The following is a 14,388-nucleotide window of genomic DNA, read 5'->3' as shown; positions in this document are numbered from 1 at the left end:
TTTACAAAAAAAAAAGGGGGGGGGGAATTTACAATAATACAAGAATTGTGGGAGACTTTAATATCCCACTCACACCTATGGATAGATCAGCTAACCAGGGAAATAACAAGGAAACACATACTTTAAATGATACCTTAGACAGGTTAGACCTAATTGATATCTATAGGACATTTCACCCCAAAACAATGAATTTCACCTTTTTCGGAGGTGCACATAGAACCTTCTCCTAGATAGAGCACATCCTGGTCCATAAATCTAGCCTTGGAAAATTCAAAATAATTGAAATAATTCCAAGCATCTTTTCTGGCCACAATGCAATAAGATTAGATGTAAATTACAGGAGAAATACTATTAAAATTCCAACATATGGAGGCCAAACAACACACTGCTGAATAACCAACAATTCACAGAATAAATAAAAAAGGAAATCAAAATATGCATTCAGTTCAGTTCAGTTCAGTCACTCAGTGGTATCCGACTCTTTGCGACCTCATGAATCACAGCATGCCAGGCCTCCCTGTCCATCACCATCTCCTGCAGTTCTATCAGATTCACGTTCATTGAGTCGGTGATGCCATCCAGCCATCTCATCCTCTGTCGTTCCCTTTTCCTCCTGCCCCCAATCCCTTCCAGCATCAGAGTCAACTCTTCGCATGAGGTGGCCAAAGTACTGGAGTTTCAGCGTTAGCCTCATTCCTTCTAAGGAACACCAGAAACCAATAAAAACGAAAACACAACAACCCCAAAACTATGAGACACTCTAAAAGCAGTGTTAAGGGGAAGGGTCATAGCAATACAGGCTTACCTCAAGAAACAAACAAACAAAAAAAAGGCAAATAAATAACCTAACTTTACAGCTAACACAACTAGAAAAGGAAGAAATGAAGAACCCCAGGGTTAGTAGAAGGAAAGAAAACTTAAAAATTCAGGCAGAAATAAATGCAAAAGAAATAAGGGAGACCATAAGAAAAATAAACAAAGCCAAAAGCTGGTTCTTTGAGAGGATAAATAAAATTGACAAGCCATTAGCCAGACTCATCAAGAAACAAAGGGAGAAGAATCAAATCAACAAAATTAGAAATGAAAATGGAGAGATCACAACAGATAACACAGAAATACAAAGGATCATAAGAGACTACTATCAGCAATTATATGCCAATAAAATTGACAACTTGGAAGCAATGGACAAATTCTTAGAAAAATAAACTTACCAAAACTGAACCAGAAAGAAATAGAAAATCTTAACAGACCCATCACAAGCACAGAAATTGAAACTGTAGTCAGAAATCTTCCAGCAAACAAAAGCCCAGGACCAGACGGCTTCACAGCTGAATTCTACCAAAAATTTAGAGAAGAGCTAACACCTATCCTACTCAAACTCTTCCAGAAAATTGCAGATGAAGACAAACTGCCAAACTCATTCTATGAGGCCACCATCACCCTAATACCAAAACCAGACAAAGATGCCACCTGTAGGCCAATATCAATGATAAACATAGATGCAAAAACCTTAACAAAATTTAGAAAGAGAATCCAACAACATATTAAAAAAATCATACTTCATGACCACGTGGCCTTTATCCCAGGGATGCAAGGAGTCTTCAATATCCACAAATCAATCAACATAATACACCACGTTAATAAATTGAAAAATAAGAACCATATGATTATCTCAATAGATGCAGAGAAATCCTTTTAAAATACTCAACATCAATTTATGATAAAACCCTCCAGAAAGCAGGAATAGAAGGAACATACCTCAACATAATAAAAGCTATATATGACAAACTCACAGCAAACATTATCCTCAGTGGAGAAACATTCAAAGCATTTCACCTAAAGTCAGAAATAAGAGAAGGGTGCCCACTCTCTTCATTACTATTCAACATAGTTTTGGAAGTTTTGGCCACAGCAGTCAGAACAGAAAAAGAAATAAAAGGAATCCAGACTAGAAAAGAAGAAGTAAAACTCTGTCTGCACATGACATGATCCTCTCCATAGAAAACCCTAATGACTCCACCAGAGCTAATTAATCCATATAGTAATGTTGCGTAATATAAATCAACACACAGAAATCCCTTGCATTCTTATACACTAATAATGAGAAAATAAAAAAGAAATTAAGAAAACAATTCCATTCACCATTGCAATGAAAAGAATAAAATGCATAGGAATATATCTACCTAAAGAAACAAAAGACTTATATATAGAAAACTATAATAAACACTGGTGAAAGAAATCAAAGAGGACACTAAGAGATGGATAAATATATCCATCTGTTTATATATATATATATATATATATATATATATATATATCCGTGTTCATGGATCAGAAGAATCAATATAGTGGAAATGAGTATACTATCCAAAGTAACCTATATATTCAGTGCAATCCCTATCAAGCTACCAATGGTATTTTTCACAGAACTAGAACAAATAATTTCACAACTTGTATGGAAATACAAAAAACCTCGAATAACCAAATCAATCTTGAGAAAGAGGAATGGTACTGGAGGAATCAACCTGCCTGACTTCAGGGTCTACTACAAAGTTAAGGACCAAGGTAACCAAGTTTAATAAATGGCTACCCTTCCACTGCCAACCCAGAAGAAACAGCCCTCAATATTTCTTTCCTGATGCTACATGGAGGCAGGTCTGTGGATAAAATCGGAGCAAGACTTGAGGGGCAAAGGGAAAGGAACTTCCACTCTCGTGCTTGCAGACATCTGAGAGCTACCCAGCAGTGGATTCAATTGAGCTTTCTCTCATCTTTCCCTTCCTGGAAGTCTCCTAGCCTGGGAACCAGAGTTCCTGGGTCCCGAGTCTTCACTAACTTACCTTCAACCTTAAGGTGAGTCATACACCCAAGGGTTCAGTTTCCTATCTCTTAGATGAGGGAGACTGGACTTGCCCCAGAACACTTGTTCCAGACTGAAGCTCAGTGCCAATCAGTGGACAAGTGGCTCAGAGGTGGGTGTTGCTGAAGATGCTGAGGCCGCCTCTAGTGGGCAGGGGGCTGTAACTGTCTGGTGATGTTCATGGATCCTGGACTGGGAGTGGTAGACCACCTCGCACACACCTACTGTGACACCTAGGGCCTTAGAGGCCTAGCCCCCTGGAACTTACCATCATCTGGGTTCTGTGCGATGAGATCCAGTAGTTATAAGTCAAAAGATACCAATGGGGAAGCTTGTAGAATCCACAGCAAAACACAAATTAGGCTAACGAATCATCTCTCCTAAAAAACTCTGGGAACTAGATATGCCAGGACTCTTAGACAAATTTTGTAGTATTTTAAATACTATTTAAAGTAGGGCATCTTTTGAATGACCTGCCATTTTCTCTCTGCCTTGGGATGATACCCACAGTTAGAGTGGAATCCAAGGCTCCTGGGGGAGGCTGTCCCTTTCTGTGACTCTAGCAGTGAGTACAGCTCCATCCCTTCCATATCTGAAGCAGAAATTAAAGCAGGAAGGACAAGACCTCCAAGTTTAACAGGAAGACTCAGGTAGGTCTGGCCCTCAGGTACGCACTATTCTTTTCCCAGTGCTTCTTCCTTCCCTCCTGGGTCCTGTGCAAGCTGCCCACATTCTGGTTATTGGCTTGTGAATTCCTCCTCCCTTCTCTTGCAAATATCCATGCAGTCTCACTTGTGGCTTCCTCTCTACCCAGGCCCTATCCCTCACCTGCTGATGGCAATACAGAAGGGAAAACCTAGGAGGTGTCTGCGCAGATGATTCTTTCTAAAAATGTATGCATTCTTTCTCCTTTCAGACCCTGTCCTTAATCATCAAGATCTCCAACTAGATGACTCAGTAGCTTAGCAGGGGACTGAAGATACAGATAGGGTTGGAGGTAAGGTTGTCAGGTATGGAGGGGATGGTTTTCAGATGACAAGAGAAGAGTTGGAATAATGAGCACGTGGTCCTCCAATCACTCACTCATTGGGGACCTGCCTGAATCTGCTATCTTGGGCCCCTCAGGGTATCACTAAGACAGAAACTTCATTCTATAAACTTCTTCAGATCAGATCAGATCAGTTGCTCAGTCGTGTCCAACTCTTTGCGACCCCATGAATCACAGCACACCAGGCCTCCCTGTCCATCACCAACTCCCGGAGTTCACCCAGACTCACGTCCATCGAGTCAGTGATGCCATCAAGCCATCTCATCCTCTGTCGTTCCCTTCTCCTCTTGCCCCCAATCCCTCCCAGCAGCAGAGTCTTTTCTAATGAGTCAACTCTTCGCATGAGGTGGCCAAATACTGGCCAAATTCAGCTTTAGCATCATTCCTTCCAAAGAAATCCCAGGGCTGATCTTCAGAATGGACTGGTTGGATCTCCTTGCAGTCCAAGGGACTTTCAAGAGTCTTCTCCAACACCACAGTTCAAAAGCATCAAGTCTTCGGCACTCAGCCTTCTTCACAGTCCAACTCTCACATCCATACATGACCACAGGAAAAACCATAGACTTGACTAGACGAACCACTGTTGGTAAAGTAATGTCTCTGCTTTTGAATATGCTATCTAAGTTGGTCATAACTTTCCTTCCAAGGAGTAAGTGTCTTTTAATTTCATGGCTGTAGTCACCATCTGTAGTGATTTTGGAGCCCAGAAAAATAAAGTCTGACACTGTTTCCACTGTTTCCCAATCTATTTCCCATGAAGTGATGGGACCGGATGCTATGATCTTCGTTTTCTGAATGTTGAGCTTTAAGCCAACTTTTTCACTCTCCACTTTCACTTTCATCAAGAGGCTTTTGAGTTCCTCTTCACTTTCTGCCATAAGGGTGATGTCATCTGCATATCTGAGGTTATTGATATTTCTCCCAGCAATCTTGATTCCAGCTTGTGTTTCTTCCAGTCCAGCGTTTCTCATGATGTACTCTGCATATAAGTTAAATAAACAAGGTGACAATATACAGCCTTGACGAACTGCTTTTCCTATTTGGAACCAGTCTGTTGTTCCATGTCCAGTTCTAACTGTTGCTTCCTGACCTGCATACAAATTTCTCAAGAGGCAGATCAGGTGGTCTGGTATTCCCATCTCTCTCAGAATTTTCCATAGTTTATTGTGATCCACACAGTCAAAGGCTTTGGCATAGTCAATAAAGCAGAAATGGATGCTTTTCTGGAACTCGCTTGCTTTTTCCATGATCCAGCAGATGTTGGCAATTTGATCTCTGATTCCTCTGCCCTTTCTAAAACCAGCTTGAACATCAGGAAGTTCACGGTTCACATATTGCTGAAGCCTGGCTTGGAGAATTTTGAGCATTACTTTACTAGCGTGTGAGATGAGTGCAATTGTGCGGTAGTTTGAGTATTCTTTGGCATTGCCTTTCTTTGGGATTGGAATGAAAACTGACCTTTTCCAGTCCTGTGGCCACTGCTGAGTTTTCCAAATTTGCTGCCATATTGAGTGCAGCACTTTCATAGCATCATCTTTCAGGATTTGGAATAACTCAACTGGAATTCCATCACCTCCACTAGCTTTGTTCATAGTGATGCTTTCTAAGGCCCACTTGACTTCACATTGCAGGATGTCTGGCTCTAGGTCAGTGATCACACCATCGTGATTATCTGGGTCATGAAGATCTTTTTTGTACAGTTCTTCTGTGTATTCTTGCCATCTCTTCTTAATATCTTCTGCTTCTGTTAGGTTCATACCATTTCTGTCCTTTATCGAGCCCATCTCTGCATGAAATGTTCCTTTGGTATCTCTGATTTTCTTGAAGAGATCCCTAGTCTTTCCCATTCTGTTGTTTTCCTCTATTTCTTCGCACTGATCCCTGAAGAAGGCTTCTTATCTCTTCTTGCTATTCTTTGGAACTCTGCATTCAGATGTTAGTTCTGAAAGGTCTTGTAGGTCTTCATAGAACCGTTCAACTTCAGCTTCTTCAGCGTTACTGGTTGGGGCATAGACTTGGATTACTGTGATATTGAATGGTTTGCCTTGGAAATGAACAGAGATCATTCTGTCGTTTTTGAGATTGCATCCAAGTACTGCATTTCAGACTCTTTTGTTGACCCTGATGTCCACTCCATTTCTTCTGACGGATTCCTGCCCGCAGTAGTAAATATAATGGTCATCTGAGTTAAATTCACCCATTCCAGTCCATTTCAGTTCGCTGATTCCTAGAATGTTGACATTCACTCTTCCCATCTCTTGTTTGACCACTTCCAATTTGCCTTGATTCATGGACCTCACATTCCAGGTACCTATGCAATATTGCTCTTTACAGCATCAGACCTTGCTTCTATCACCAGTCACATCCACAGCTGGGTATTGTTTTTGCTTTGGCTCCATCCCTTCATTCTTTCTGGAGTTATTTCTCCCCTGATCTCCAGTAGCATATTGGGCACCTACTGACCTGGGGAGTTTCTCTTTCAGTATCCTATCATTTTGCCTTTTCATACTGTTCATGGGGTTCTCAAGGCAAGAATACTGAAGTGGTTTGCCATTCCCTTCTCCAGTGGACCACATTCTGTCAGATCTCTCCACCATGACCCGCTCGTCTTGGGTTGCCCCACGGGCATGGCTTAGTCTCAGTGAGTTAGACAAGGCTGTGGTCCTAGTATGATTAGATTGACTAGCTTTCTATGAGTATGGTTTCAGTGTGTCTGCCCTCTGATGCCCTCTTGCAACACCTACCATCTTACTTGGGTTTCTCTTACCTTGGGCATGGGGTATCTCTTCACGGCTGCTCCAGCAGAGCACAGCCATTGCTCCTTACCTTGGACGAGGGGTATCTCCTCACCACCGCCCTTCCTGACTTTCAACGTGGGTTAGCTCCTCTAGGCCCTCCTGCACCCATGCAGCCACGGCTTCTTGGACGTGGGGTTGGTCCTCCTGGCCACCGCCCTTGGCCTCGGGCATGGGGGTGTGGGGTAGCTCCTCCCGCCCACTGCCTCTGGCCTTGGGCTTAGGGGGGTTGGGTAGCTCCTCCAGGCTGCCGCCCCTGACCTCAGACGTGGGGTAATTCCTCTTATCGCCACCCCAAAACAATTTCAAACATAAGAAATATAAGAAAGAAGAGGGTCATGAACCATATATTTCATCATTCGGCATCAATAACTACAAAACCAACCTCTTAGTCCCAGAGGTAGTCCTAGACTGGAGACTATGCAACATTAAGGTGGTGGACAATTGAGTTCCTGGTGAAGACATTCTTGACTTGCATCAGGTCTTTTTCTTCTTGCTATGTTCTCATTTGTGGTGGGGGAAGGGAAGTAGGAAGCGGGAGAATAAGAAAGAAAAAGAGGGAGAGGATAATCCCATCATGAGGGACCAACATCAAAACCCCAGGTCAACTTGCAAGGCCCTACTTCTTAATACCTTCACATTGGAAGTCAAGGGTGGACACAATTCAATCCATAGCAACTATGCAGATCTGTTTTTAAATCAAGACAGACCCTCATTTCATTCTCTCTTTTACTCTTTTTTCATTTTTCCTGAAGTGTTTTATGGACGAGATGAACATTTCACAAAATATACCTAATGAGCATTTGGGGTAAAATGATAGGATGTGAACAAAATGCTCTTTTGTTCCCAATAAAATTAATATCTAATATCCAGTCCATGTACAAATTTCCCTGATTCTCAAAAAGCAGATGTCTTTTCAGTTTATTGAGAGAATGTAGTCATATATTGCACTTGGTTGTTCTCCTTTAAGACTAAATAACTATTCCTCTCCCAATTTTAATGCCATGTATTTGTACAGAAACTGGGCAAAGGCATAGTGGTTTGTCTTACAGAATGTCCCAGTATTGGGCTTAGAGAAGGAGTCCACAATACAACACATAGGGTCAGGACCAGTACCAGTCCTTGATCTATTAGGAACCAGACCTCCACAGAAGGTGAGCTGCAGGCCAGTGAGTGAGGCTTCATCTGTATTATAGCTGCTCCCCATCACTCTCTCATCATCCCCAGAAGGGACAGTCTAGCTTGTTTTCCTGGAAATGTTTGTAGTTATATAACCTATGCATAATAGAAACAAAAATAGCTTAAATATTGATGATTATTTTCCTTTCTAAGTGCTCAGAATGGTGAGTTGCTGCCCGAGCAGTCTATCACAGTGACAAATTAGATATTGCCTGTTAACATTTGGACACATTTAGCCAGCTTAAAATTACATATTACAAAACTAAGATAATGGGATCCAGCCCAATCCTTCATGGCAAATAGAAGGAGAATTTTTCAGAGGGGCAGATGTTTTAAAATTCACAGACTCTCTCAAATGGAACCCAAATTCCCCTCCCAGCTTGGTCTAACCATCTATGGGCCACCGAAGACAGAGCCCAGCCTCAATTCTTCTCTGAGGATCTTAAGGCAGTCCACCCCAGCCCAGCCCTAGCCCCACTTCAGGTATCTATAAGTGGGAAACTCTTCTCTCACACACACTGTGGACCTTTTAAGAACTGACCACCTGTTCCATCTAACCTTCATGGAATCCTGGTTTGAGATGCCTTTTGATGGCATCTTTGGTTTGAACTACCCCAACATGTCCTTCGCTGGAGCCATCCCCATTTTGACAAGCTGAAGAATCAAGGTGCCATTTCTGAGCCTGTTTTTGCCTTCTATTTGAGCAAGTAAGTATGAAATGGACAATCTCTGTCTCCAAATTAGCTGTAAGATGCTTTCAGTTACAAGAAAATTATAGAAAACTTGATAAAGAAGTATCCTGAGAGATAATCTAACCCACCAAAACTATGGCCCCACGGCCCTACCTGACATCACTCCCTGGTTTTTATAAATAAAATTTTATTGGAACAAAACCCTGATCCTGGGCTCAAGACCAGTAACTTGGTCTAGGGGGATGAGTGAGGAGGAAGGCTAATGGAAGGCAACAGGAAACAAGTTGAAGGAAAAGGCATTAGGATTTGCTTATGAATTTGATAAGGAAGAAAGTAGAACAATGGTGGATATCTTTCCTTCCTCATTATCATTTCATTTGGAACCCAGGTCCAGCTACCCAATTTACAGGAGCCAGTGAAAAATAAAAGTGTGGGGCACAAAAGTGTGGGGCCCCTTGTTCAAGAAATATTAGGTATTTTAAGACAGGGAAAGCAGAGTTGGGGTTTCTTCTGAGTGTGGGGCCCTTTGGACAGTAGAGGTCACAAGCCAGTGGAGGCAATTCTGGGTGACCTGAATCCACACCCTTAGAACTTGCAGGCTTTATTTTCCTGAAAAATGACAAGGTGGACAAGGAGAAAGCCAATATGCTTCAGCACGGTGTCCTCTGTGTGTCTGAGCACTCAGGTCGCAGATGGTAGGGCATCTTCAGAAGATAGAGTGGGTGGAGCCCAGCCAGATGACTCAGCTGCTAACCTCCTCTGTGCCACTCATTAGCCAGTAACCGACCTCGGTCTGGATCTCAATTGCTCCTAGACTCGATTTCTGCATCTGTATATGGGGACCTTATTAGAGCCTTGATGGGTGGACAAGCACAGCTCTCAGACAGTGCTGTTGTTACTGTCCTCCAAGGATCCCCTCCTCTCTTCTCTCTACACATGCAAGGCGAAAGGCAGTGTGGTGATGTTTGATGGGGTGGATAAATCCTACTACCAGGGAGTGCTCAACTGGGTACCACTGATCCACACAGGCGACTGGAGTGTACACATGGACCAGTAAGCCTCTCCCTCTGAGGATCAGCCCAAGTGATGCTCGTGCTACTGTACATGGACACAGGCAGACACACAAATACATTCTCAGACACACAGTCACACAGACATATACACCACCCACTTCGACACAGACAGACACACAGACACATGGAAACACACAAGCAGACACACAAAAACATACACAGAGACACATATAAACATGCATAGCTAGTCAGAGACACACAAGCACTCACAGAGACACATACAAACACATATACAAACAAACACACAAGCAGATAGATATGCAAATAACCAATGGGTTCATAATCCTCAGGCCTTCTGACCAGGGACCTAAAAGGGTCTGGAGAGGTCTGTGCAGCTGGGAGAGGATTGCACCCATTGCCCTGTGAGGTATGGAGCATGATTAGAGTACTCTACTGTGTGGTGAACAGAGGATCAGGGAGTATTTCTCCAGCCTGAACAGAGATATAAGATGACCAACTCTCTGGGGCTACCTCGGACATAGGAAGTTCTCAGTACAGATAAATGTCAGTTTTAAAACAGGGAAAGTACTGAACAAATGGGGAGAACTGATCTCCTAAGGGAGCAACTACTGAGCAGGGTAGAGAGATTTGCTGAAGTCTTAAGACTTGAAAGCAACTAATAAAAAAGACAGCCCATGTTCATGGGCACACAGTGGGGCAGGGGCTATAACAGAGAATCAGGAAGGTGGGATCCAGGAGTAACCTGAGGACCAGAGGCATAATTGATAGGATTCTGTGTGATACCCTCAGACAAAAGCTGACCCGTTCTTTGGAGTGTCTGTGGGATTGTCATATATTTCCTGGCCAGGGACTGAGGGTCTTAGCTGGTTGTAGGAGCAGTGCTGGCAGACACCCTCTCCCAGTGGAGCCCCTCTCTCCCACCACTATGAGAGTCTACTGCCCTCACAAGTCTCCATCTTCACTCTGCGATTGACCCATTATTTGTTCCCCACAAGATACAGCTGCCTGGGTATTTCTCATTCGTTATTCTCACAGTCTTCATTCACTCACCAAACAGACAAGCCTTGGGAATCCACTGTGTGCCAGATACTTTAGGGAGGCAATGAGAATGAAACTCACCCTCACATCTAAGAAGGCAGATGCACAGGAAATGAGACACACACATAGTGGATGGTGACTTTGGTACATGCTAGACATAAGGAAGTGTTTACAGAGATTATCAAGGAAGGAGACTGATCAACACCAGGGGAAAGACTTCCCTGAAACCATGACAATTAAGCTGGAATCTGGAAGATGAGAAGAAATTTGCTAGTCAAAGGGGAGAGGGCTCCTTTAGGAAGGAAGACCAGCTTGTGTCAAGGTGCAAAAGAGCCTGGTGTATTCAAGAACTGCATTCAAGAATGACAAGGAAGGTGACATGTCAGGAGCAAAGGAAAAGAGGGCAAGAGACAAAGGGCTGTTTAGAAGACAGTCTGGAAGGGGGCAGCTCTGGGGAGACTCAGAGTGACCTTGATGCCTGCTTTGTCACACTGTCTCTCAGCATCTCCATGGAAAGAAAGGTTATTGCTTATTCTGGAGCTGTGAATCCCTTGTGGATACTGTGATATCAGTGATGCTTGGCCCGAGAAGGCTAGTCAAAAACATCCAGAAGCTCATCGGTGCCATGCCACGGGGTTCCGTGGTGAAGGGTCATGCCCCAGGGTCACTCCCAGTCTCCACGCACAAGAAGGATCCCCAGGGCCAACCTCTCTCACTCTCTCTCTAACAGCACTACATTTCATGTTTTGCAGTCAATACCCTGTCCTCTATTATCCTCACCATCAATGGTATCAACTACCCAGTCCCAGCTCAAGCCTACATCCTCAAGGTGAGGAGAGAAGCCTGCGGGTTGGACCTAAAATAGGAACTTGAAATAGCACTTGGCCTGTTGCTAGGAGAAGGGCGCCCTCTGCAGGCCAACTATCACTATTGCAGATGCTGCTGAGCCCTGTGGCTGGGCCAGAGCCTCCCACAACATGAACCACTTGAGAGTAAAGGGCCGTCTGGGACACTGATCATCCTGAAATAAATGTGGAGACACCACGCCATGTTGGCATGGTGAGAGTCACAAGGAGAGGGGAACACTCAGATCCTCAGTGTTCAAAGAGCTTCAGTTCAATTTGAGCCTCAGATGGATGAACATGGAAAGTCAGCTCTAGCAGTCCCTGAAATAGGCCATGTGACAGAGAGAATGGCTGGGGACAGTCCCAGTGTGCTGTCCCACCATAGGGATTAACAGTCTCCCTTCTCTTCTTGCAGTTTTCCTTTTTTGGATGATAAATTACGTGATCACCCTAGTTCTCGGATGCATCTTCCCATAGCTCTGGCCTGGTGACCCCTTTGTGAGTCAGGCTACCCGACCCCTTTGTGGGGAGGCTGGATGCTAATGTGAATAAAGGGTGCACAGTGACTGCTCAGCCCCGGCACAGAGTGGAGGCTTCATGTCAGCTCCCTAGGGGAGTTCAGAGCTGGCTGATGGGCTTAAAGAAGACTTTCAGGTAGGGAGGCAATTTCAGGAATTCAAAAACTGTAAACTCATGGAGCCATATGGAGGGTTTCTTGGTTCTAGGCAAAACTGCACTGGATTCCATGCAAATGGCATCCCAAGGTGCTCTGCATTGGGGCACTGGGGACTTACTTGGGGTGATGAGGGCTATAGACTGACGGGTGGGGATGGGGAACCAGAATACGTTACCCAACCAAGCCCGGAGTGGCTAAAGAGGGTGAGTGAGGGCCAAACGAGACTTCCCAGAGTTCCTAAGTTAAGTCTTCAAGAACGTGTTGCGGGCACTGCTCTATATAAGATGGATAACCAATGAGTTACTGTGTAACACAGGGAACTCCACTTAACTATATGACAACCTGGATAGGAGGGGTATTTTGGGGACCAGGATACATGAATACATATGGTTGAGTCCATTTACTGTCCACCTGAAACTCAGACTATTGTTAATCAGCTATATTCCAATACAAAATAAAGGTTTTTAATAAAGTATGGATTGTGGGGATGCAGGAGGAGAACCAGCATTCTCTGAAGAGAAAACAAGGAGCAGGATGCAGAAGGAAAGAAACAGAGAGATATGAGAACTATGGACACTCTTTCTTTTCTAAAAATTTTATTGAAGTGTGGCTAATCTTCAGTGTTGTGTTAAGTTCTGCTGCATAGCAATGTGACTCAGTTATACACATATGAAAATATATATTCTTTTTCATATTCTTTTTCATGTGGTTTATGACTGGATAGTTAATATATTTCCTTATGCCCTACAGTAGGACTTTGTTGTTTATCATTCCTCTGTATCTTGAACTCCCAGTCCTCCCTTCCCCCACACCCTTCCTCATGGCAACCTCATGTCTTGGCCCTTTCTGGTTGTGGATGAACTCTCATATCCCCTGCTAATGAGAAAATCCCTTGATACTTACCGAAAGAGGGAAATAAAATCAAGAATTGGGCTAGGTCTAGATATTTGTGGGAGTTGCATATAAGGGCTCAGGCTGACTGGTGTGTGTCTCTGACTCCCCCAAGATTCTAGAGGCCACCTCTATACCACCTTTAAAGAGAACACAGTGAGGATATCTAGAGAGACCTAGATTCTGGGTGACGTCTTCCTGAGGCTGTATTTCTCAGTCTTTGATCAAGGAAATGACAGGATTGCCCTGGCACAGGCAGTATAAATGCTTGGTGTGGTTCAGGAATCAGTAAGGCCGCTCTGAGCAAACACCAAATCACACTTAGGGTACTCCTGCCCAGGATGCTGGTGAACCTTATTTGGTGGTCTGCACACCCTATTCTCAGTAAAAAATAAAGGGTTTCACTCGTTATGGTGCTGAAATAAACAGGTGCCTCTGTTTGTGTTTGGGAGGTGTAAAATGATCGGGAAGGATCTAGAGCAAGTCTGAATCACAGTTGAGAGGAGCCCACCTCCAACTGGCTTCAAGGAAAGGGGAGACTTTCTGAAATGATTCGGGGAATCCAGGACACAAGACTCAGAGCAAATACAAAGATCTCAGTGACTGGACACAAGAAATCAGAAGTCATCAGTCCTCTATTTCACACCTCACTCTTTCATTCCCTCTTCTTTGATGGTTTTAGCCTGACAACTGTCTTCCTTAAGGCTTCTACACCTAGTGAGGGAGTCCAAGCTACCTGCCCTAGGGTTTTATATCCTGAAGTCATCTCCAATAAGGAAAGAAAAGATTAAAGACATCAGAGTTCAAGGGTGTTCTCTGAATGATCCACCTCAGACCACATGTGCAGTCCTAGATCAGCCATCCTGGCAGGGCCATGGGGTCCTATGACTGGCTTTCCATGGTCTTGTGGCCTGACCCAGCAGCACACATGATTGTCAATTTCCTCCAGAACTACATAACTGAAGCTGGGGAGAGGCAGCCCCAAATAAAGTGACTGGGAGATATCTAGGTCATGGAAGAGTTTGTAATGATCCACAAACTCCACCACATGGTCATTGAGGGAATTATAAGGGGTAATGAAATAGACTCTCTTCATCCCATCTCAGATGAACTTATCACTGGGCTTCTCCTCCAGGGGATTTTGGGTGAGGTACTTCATGGAGAGTGGGTTCCTTCTTGTTCCCACTCCCCAGTCACAAACTGTCTGCCACATATGCCTGCTCTGTCCTTTCCAGTCCTACTTGGTAAGTGATGGCCCCAGTGGATCCCTGAGCCATCCCCCTCCTCCAGGGCCCAGAATACCCCTTTCTTGGCCTCCAATGCTGCTGGG

General features: G+C 44.0%; 1 pseudogene; it reads left to right on the top strand.

Moving 5' to 3' along the window:
- The window catches only part of LOC102413712, a 39,829-nt pseudogene extending 26,507 nt beyond the window's left edge, over positions 1-13,322 (top strand).
- The last annotated feature ends 1,066 nt before the right edge of the window (positions 13,323-14,388 follow it).

This window comes from Bubalus bubalis, chromosome 5 (assembly GCF_019923935.1).
Source record: "Bubalus bubalis isolate 160015118507 breed Murrah chromosome 5, NDDB_SH_1, whole genome shotgun sequence".
Classification (NCBI taxonomy): Eukaryota; Metazoa; Chordata; class Mammalia; order Artiodactyla; family Bovidae; genus Bubalus; species Bubalus bubalis.
This window is presented reverse-complemented; position numbering and strand designations above follow the sequence as displayed.